The sequence below is a fragment of the Periplaneta americana genome, chromosome 1, assembly GCF_040183065.1.
Source record: "Periplaneta americana isolate PAMFEO1 chromosome 1, P.americana_PAMFEO1_priV1, whole genome shotgun sequence".
Classification (NCBI taxonomy): domain Eukaryota; kingdom Metazoa; phylum Arthropoda; class Insecta; order Blattodea; family Blattidae; genus Periplaneta; species Periplaneta americana.
The window spans coordinates 124,578,442-124,587,383 of NC_091117.1; positions in this window are offsets into that span (position 1 = coordinate 124,578,442).

Sequence of the window (8,942 nt, forward strand, 5' to 3'; positions counted from 1 at the left end):
TCATTTTATTTGAAGTTGGTGTGAAATTGAGCGTTGCTGGTGAAGGTGCAGAAAATAAACCAATCTCAAGCCCGTCTGTTCAGGTTGTCAAAAATGAAGACAGTTCATACTTAGAAGTGAATAGCCTACTGATGGTTGTGGCTGTCTAGAAAAAATTCTGATAACAGCAGTATTGAATCAGAACAAGCAAACAATAGTAAAAATGATGTGTTAATATGTGCAAGTGAAATAAATTTACCCACACCAGTTCCTAACTCTGAGTCATGGCAAGTAACATGCGACTTTGGAAAAGTAAAAAGTGGCAGACAAATTGTATCATTGAATGTGTTCTTCGAGAAAGTACCCTCAACCTGCATAATAACCTTCCAAGTGACAACAAGAGCCTTTCCAGTATTATTTTCAAAAGTCAAGAGTGAAGAATGTGTTGCCAGTGACTGACTAGTGTGGAGTGAAACAAATCAGTCACTGTACTGTTTTCTCTGATTTGTTTCACTTCACACTAGGCAATCTCTGGGAACACATTTTCCATTGTTGAGTTTTAAAAATACTTTAATACTGTTTCTGGAAAGGCTCTTGTCTTTGAACAACACATTCAATGACACAATTTGTCTGCTACTTTTTAGTTTTCCAAGGAGGTCAATTTCACACCAACTTCAAACAAAGTTCTATTCCCTTCTTTAATATGTTCCAATTTTTCTCTCTCTCCTTGCATTTCTCAACTCCCGACTTATGCTTCTACTTGTCCATTGTCCATTCGTAACACTAATGAGCAGAATTTACTAGACAAACGACAACGAAAAGACGAAAGTTTCGTCACGAAACATACTATGTAGGCCCTACTGAAAAGGAAACGTAATCCTCCGGCTTGGATTTGGAAGAGTCCACTAAGAGGACAAGCCAATTAAACATTTTCGGTACAAGTGACGGGAACACAGTGGCGGCCGAAGGCCATTCTGTCAAGTGGGGCACAACCTTAATGATGAACCCTGAAAATTAAAAACATATAAGACCAATTTATGTGCACTAACCTTTCTAATTTTTATAGATGAGCTCCATTTTTTGGTTCTTTCTGCGAGCAAAAACCTCTATAACTTTATTGTTGAAGTTCGGAATAGAATGTAGCATCTTTCTCTCAATTGAGAGCACTGCTACGCCCAGAGGAAAGTTAAATGGAATTCTAAGTGTAATTCACAGAAATGTGCTGATTCTCACTCGTTCGTGCTCACAGATCACGCAACTGCCTGCCTTCTTACTACCGCAACACTGGACTTGGGGAAACTCAGTTGACAACTGTAGTGTGCACTGAAGGCGGCAAAACACCCGCCAAGATTCTCTATTGTCAGTGACAAAGCTTTTTGAGAACTGCCAACTTCATGTATTGTAATGTAAACTTTCTTTTTTGGTTACGATGGAAGCATAAAAGTTTACAGGGAGCATTAACAACATAACTGTGATAAATGAATATATATATATATATACACAAGCACACGTGATTTATACAGTGAGTCGAGCTTTTAAATTAGTAAACTTACATTTAACGTTTTTCATGTCAAGTTTAGCTGTAAAATGTCGTCTGCTATACAGCAAATATCAACACCCCTAATAATGGCACGCAGCTAATTGGACTGTTCCTAAAATTAAGAGACTTGCTGGGCACGGCAAATACAGTGCCCAAAGCACACGGTCTGAGGCAGAGAGCTCCGCCTTCCTACAACTCATACCCCCATCCCTTCCTCGTCCATCGCTGGGCACGAGAAGAGAGAGCCCTTTTTATTACCTGTTCAGAAAACTTGGGTTTCGTAGACTACTACAGATTCTGAAAACATTAGTAGCAATGAAAATATGAAACTCTTTAAGTTATTATTTCATAATGCAATTAAATTGTATTATAATATAGTCATAATACGATAATAAAAATCACTGGGAGGGCACGTGCCCATGTGCCCCTTAATAAAAGCCGCCCCTGCGGGAACATATTTCAGGCAAATGCCGGAGCCGTGAAGTGTCATGTCGATGATTGTTAAAGTGGGAAATCGATATTCTATTATATAAAAGTTAAACATTCACGTAATGAAGTGGTAATTTGTATTAATTCTACTATTGTTGGTTAATATGCCACATTCATGTAACAAATGTTCTTACAAAATTTTTTAGTACCAGTATCTATCTGTGAATAACTATTTGTAATAATAAAAAGTAATCAGACTCACTTAATCTGACGGGCCCTTACTGCTCACGGGCCCATATGCACTTGCCCCCTTTGCCCCCCCTTCTCGGCGGCCCTGCATAGTACTACCAGCGAATAGGGATTATAAAGAATGGACACCGAGCGAATTTTCCTGTGTTTTGTTTCTCTGTGCTCCAGCGTATAGTTCCACTTTCAAGCACTAGAGGTTAGTGTAATCGAGCATACGCTAAGATAATAATTGAGAATAGAGTTGAGACACAGGATCCAAACATCGCCTACCTTATTGCATGATCCAGTAACGCTTTGCTTCAAATAAATTCAAGTTAACAGCTTTTCCTTATTTCTCAGTGACAAACTAGTTGTAATAATAATATTTTATATTTCAGATATCATAAATTATATTATAAAATAATATAATACATTATAAAATTAAGTATCGAATTCGTTTAATATTTGTATATAATATATATATATATATATATATATATGGTTTTATTTCTCGTAAGAGTTTTGTTTTTCCATTTTCAGCGCTATCAAATCATTACATATTTTAATTGTTGTTGGGGTCAACGTCTCAACTCTCATTATAAAGGAACTCTAGAGCCTAGACATTACAGTTAATGACGGATTTATTATTTTATGGATCCAATTTATTTTATTTGAGTACATAATGTGCCTAGATATATTAATTATATGACGTGTTATATTTCCGCTGTGTCGACTGCTAGCTGGTGTGATGTTAGCGCCAACTCTAGGGAGAAAGCAGAATCTCACGCTTTATCTGACTTGAAGGTCATTGAAATCAGTCCGGCTACATCAAAGGTACTGACGCGAAGTGTCCATTCTTTATAATCCCTATTTGCTGGTACTACTGCCAACAATAAGAACAGTTACTTGGTGTTTTTTCCAACTTGTATAATACTGACTACCTGCTTTCAAAGAAATGATCAGAAGAACCTTCGTACAATTTATAGCAAGACATTCAGTCCTTGTTCTACTGTTTGAGTGTCCGTACTTAATATTTTCTATGAAAAATATCTTCCACGAGTTTCAGAAGTATTAAATCAGTGATAGTCGGCAGCTCGCCATGTGCTAAAGCACATAAAGAATACTCTACCTGTGTATTATACTAATTCAAAAAATGCATGGTTCACCCAAGAAATGACACTAGACTGGTTTCAAAAACAATTTGTTCCCGAAGTGCGACAATTTCAAATTGAAGTTCTAAAGACTGCCCCCTAGTGACATCAAAGCTGTTTTGCTTGTAGACAAAACTCCATCAAATTCAACTGCAAATATGTGTAGCAGGGATGGAAAAATAAAATGCCTGGCATTGCCTCCCAATACAACTTCGCTTATCCAACCAATGGATCAGGGTGCTATTTTGACATGCAAGAGACTGGAATAACTGAAATTAAATCAGTAAATAACTATTTATAATTTTAAAAATATATATAAATGCTTGCTTCTTATTCAAGATAATTGAATATTCAGTACAGTACTTTTTTAATACAAATCTAATGTTATGTACTTCTTTGTTCACGAAAAAGATATGATTTACATTTCATTGTGTATAGAATACAGCAATTAACATTATTAAATTTAACGTGGCCTGCAGAAGTGATGTGCAACTTGAAAAATGGGTCACAGTCCTGCTATCTATCCACAACATCTGGAACCTGAATCACGCAAGTGAAGTGGGTAGGCATTAGATACACATATCACTAAATTAATTTTCAGTTAGTTTTTCTTCATTCTTTCCTTCAAAATACATGTAACCAGAATTGCAATTCACAGTGACATACATCCTCAGTGTTTCAAATGTTCCATAATTCATCTTTGATTGGCATGTAAACAGTTCTTATATCGGGAAAGGCTTCACTCCACATCATGTGAAGCGATAGGAGCAAAACAGAAATAAGGTACATCATTGTTGTGTGTACCTCTGATTGAAGTTCTGGTTGATATGTACAGTTTTAGATAAAAAAAAAAATATAACTGGCTGCCATACACTAAATCCCCTTTGGAAGACTTCGGTTGATTCCATGAGAGCTTAGGTTTACACGTGAAGGAATTTCTTATGCACGACTCTGCTCTGTTTTTTCCTTTGTTGTGTTTGTTTGTTTGCTGCTTTTTCTGTCTGTTTATAGGTAAAGTGTTATGAATAATCTATAATGAAGACATATTCATGGAGTAAATTAGATGCAAAATAAACATCCTTTCCCTAGTCATGTAAACCAGGTGCTGCATTACATCTTATATGCGGAAAATACATCAGGCTTTATTAATTGTAGAACTGTTACAAGGAACATGCTACAATAAAAATTTATTCCATTATCATGTCATTATGACTCGCAATGTAAGTACAATGTGCTAATGTTTAAATGTTTCTTTCATCAATTTAATATAGATATATCAATATAAACCATGGTTTATTTGAAAACATTGGAATTCAGACCATTTTAACGATAGTTTGACAATAAAGAGATTAAGGATTAGTAAATTAACCTCTTCCCTTACTATATATTTTACCAGTTTTGTGAAAAAAGTGTCATATTTTTTTATTTTCGTAAAGAGGCCATTTAATATTGCAGAATCACTGTACATCACTAATTTTCTTACATACCTAAAAAATCACTATGAAATAGACATACATTCATACCTGAATTATTATCCCAAGTTATCTCGTGCGCCTTGATTCCAGCTCTGGTAGTTGTCCCACTTTGATTTTCTCCTGAACTATTTACCAACTTATGTTTTTTTATGGATTAATTTATGAGGTACAATACCAGTGCTGTTATTAAGGCGTTAAATGTTGCTTGTCGTGTGATAGACTCAAAAGCAGGGTATTACGCACAGTGGTACATTGCATTCCAGACAGTAGTATCTGCTCTCCTATATGAGAGCGTTTTGAGAAGAATGGTGTAGCAGTCATTGAATATTTGTACCAGTACATCTGTTCTTCAGGTTTGTGAATAATGTTCTGCAGTATCACTATGCTCAAAAGTACACGTATTTCAGAGTTTGTAGTATGCCGCCACGAATTATTTTCAGCATTCTGTGAACACTTATTAGCATGCCAAATCGTCTCCTCAAATATAATGTTGATGAGGTCATTATTAAAGAATAATTTAAAAAATTGAGAATTATCGTTATCAGAAACAATGTTAAAATTTCAGGGAATGGGGACCTCGGAGGTGCAGAAGAAATGGTGCCAGATGTCTTCTATTCAAACCACTGTCGAAAAGATGCGACATCAACTGATCTGAATTTGTTTGTTGGTCTATAACTTCGTCTTCTGAGACCAATGTTTCATTTCCTAATCTTCTACAAGAATATATTCCTGATCAAAAGCTTCAGAATCACTAACAATCCATCTTTACACAAAACAGCACAAAAAACACTAAACACAAACAGAAACCGCCAAAACTAACTAGCATCTACTCACTACAGTGTGTGAATGCTATATGAGCATAGAATTCCACTTGCAAGGAAGAAGTACAAAAAACACCACCAGATATAGCAATATCATTAACTTCTGTAGCCATCTAGTGAGGAAAAGGTTAATGAAAGAATGGAAACGTATATATTCGGGATATAATCCCTAGCAGCGAAAATGGGACTCAAACGAGTTAACTTGGGTTAATAAATTTTGACACAAGTTAACAACCTGAGTTAACTCGGGTTAATCAGGGAAGTGGTTAATGGTAAATAATAGTGAAACCGAAATCTTATAAACAAGGAACATTGCAATATTACATCATAATGTCATCCTTCCTTCATCTCTTTTTTACGGAAATAATGACAGTTGGGCATACTTTTTGAATGTGAAATATTCTGTAGAGACAAGCTTTGAATGTATTCAAGTAAAGCTTGATACATCTGTATGTACTGTTGTCACGCCAGGAGAAGGCGGCTGAAGTACTTAGACGGGGCGGAGGGAAACAGTCGCACATGCGCACCGCGCTGTTCACTGCAATATTCCTGTTTCACAAACATCTACTGCACGTGTCTATGAATCTTTGCGACTTTGTGAAAATAATAGTGGGGTTTTTACTGTAGTGTTTTATTAGTTTCAACAAGACAATTGTTTTCAATATACACAAATCTTGTATTGTTTTAGTTATCCTTTGCTTTTCGTGTTAATAGTGTTGATAATAATATAGTTAATAGAATGTATGTTATTATATTCTGTTATTTAGGTTTACAGCAGTTTTTTGTTTATTGTAAATATGTCGACAAAGAGGAAACAAGGATTGACAATCTATAGCGAAGAAAGGAATATTATTAGAAGTGCAAAATAATTCTGTGATGAAGAAAAACAACAACAGTGCCTTTGCATTCCTCTTACGAAACCTACAGCAAAGGTAGGAAAGTACTCTAATCTATCCACAAGAACAATACAGCATATAAGGAATGAAATGAAAGACTGCACAGAAGAACGTGCGTTGTCGACACCTGAGGGAGAAAAAAATGTAAACGTCCAGACTACCGAAACGCAAATGTAGATGACTTCGACGGGAGATTGACAAAAAAGATATAATTGAGAATTTTTATTTGAAAAAGAAAGAAGGCCATCAGCGTAGCTGAGGAGGTAGCGCGTTTGCCTGCTGATCTGCAGTTGTGCTCGGGAGTGAGTTCGATTCCCGTTTGCGCTGACTACCTGGTTTTGTTTTTTCCGAGGTTTTCCCAAGCGGTAGGCGAATGTCAGGTAATCTATGGCGAATCCTTGGTTTCATTTCGCCAAATACCATCTCGCCATCATCAATTCAATCGACACTGAAGAAGCTAGTAGTTATTACAGTGTCGTTAAATAACAAGTAAAAAATAGTACCAAGCTGCAACAAACGTCTACTCTTTTACAAGAGAAAATTGATTTGAAATGAAAGACAACATTAAGACGAATACTGAAGAAAAATGATTTCAGGTGGAAGAAGTGTGCAGCAAAAAAAAAATTGAGGAAAGCATTGTAAATTAGAATACGTGAAGATATCTACAGCAAATAAGAAAGCTTAGGAAAGTGGAATCTGGACGAAATGCGGATAGATAGGCCTACCAATTTAACGTTTCCCAAGTGCTGGCAGGATAAAAATGTTACGGGAGTTTTGACTACCGTAAATGTGTCCAGAACACTCATTGTTGTCCATCAGGATGGGGGCGGTGGGGCTAATGGCTTTGTTGAGAGATTCGAATTAATATACACGGCTGGAACATAAACAGACGATTATCATGGACAGATCATACTCCAGAAATTTTGAAAACTGTGATAATGATAGCCATAGCGACAGCACCGAAGATGTGGAATCTTTTATGTCTGACTCCGTTCCCTTGTAGCCAAGTAAGTGGACGAAGTTTTCAGGTCAGAGTGTAGCGTAAAGTTCCCCCGTCCCGCCTATCTACTCCCCGCGCCAACTCATAGCGTGAAGACAGTAATCCATGTACTATATTGTGACTTTTAATTCAAAACAATAATGTTACTTTTATTCACAACAATAATGGCTTTCTATTTCTGAATTTAAAACACTCCCGTCAACAATGGGTATTTCACTCCACACAGCAATACAGTATTCGTCATTGCACTCCACAGACGACAGTGACAATTCACTTGGATTATTGAGCACAACAGTGTACTCCTAATCTCACCTAAGGTTCACAAAGCACTATTTACAAAACAAAACTGTCAGTTCACAGTTCGTTTGCCTTGGCTAGTTCTTCTAGCTCATTCACTCAAGTTCACAGCATATCGAACCCAAGTTTTCTAGAGACAGTCCACTGAACTTCGAACTCAAGACTTCCGGTTTCGCCACACTTGCCTGGTCGCTGCCACAGTTGCGGACCCACTCAAGTCGAACTCCGGTCTCGAAGGCTGGCTTCCTTGCTCGCTCACTGCTGCTTCACAAGACTGACTGAACTCACTCTCTTCGAAGGCCGCTCACTTTTATTTGTTAAACCACACTTCGCGAACCTTCGATCCTGGAAGTTTCGTTACAATAATCTGTCTCGAGAAGTTTCTCCACTCTCCACCACAGTTGGCCCCTTCCTCTCTCGGAATCTAGATGTCCGTCCCCTCCAATCCGGCCGCCGCAGTCTTCCTACCCTTCGCTGCGCTGCGTCCCCAGTGCCCACTGACTTGCGTCTTTCCCCTCTCTGCTGCCTGTCTTCTCGCGCCCTCCCTTCTGTGGAACGCGTGCTCGATTCCCGACATGGCTGCCACAATATTCTTAATTTGTTTTGCATTCCACTAATGATAGAAACACAGCAGCCAAAATTCTTAACACAAAATTATTCCTAAGCTAATTATTACATTGTCTTCCAGATATCTAAATGTTTTATTAGCTTCGGAATGTAAATCATCTGTCATGAACGTGATGAAAGTGCGTATGAATTTACTTTGCAATTTTATGAACTTTAAGAGACCTTAATTCAAAATTATTGTTTCATGCTAAAATTACTACTTAATGTAAGCATATTTTTCTCATATTTCTTTTATTCTCTTATGCTATGTACATCTTAAGGAAAATAAATTTTGTTCCTTGAACATATCTAAATGTTTGTATATTATGTACCTTGAAAATATTTAACTTTGTAAACTTAAAAACATTTTACAGTTAATATTTGATAATCATATTTTCATTTTCGAATTATATACTTAACATTACTGAAAGATCATTTAAAATGTGAAATATATTCAAAATTTTGCTGAAACTACTGACTATAGACCAGACATGCCCAGCCGGGGCAACTCTAGTCTTCA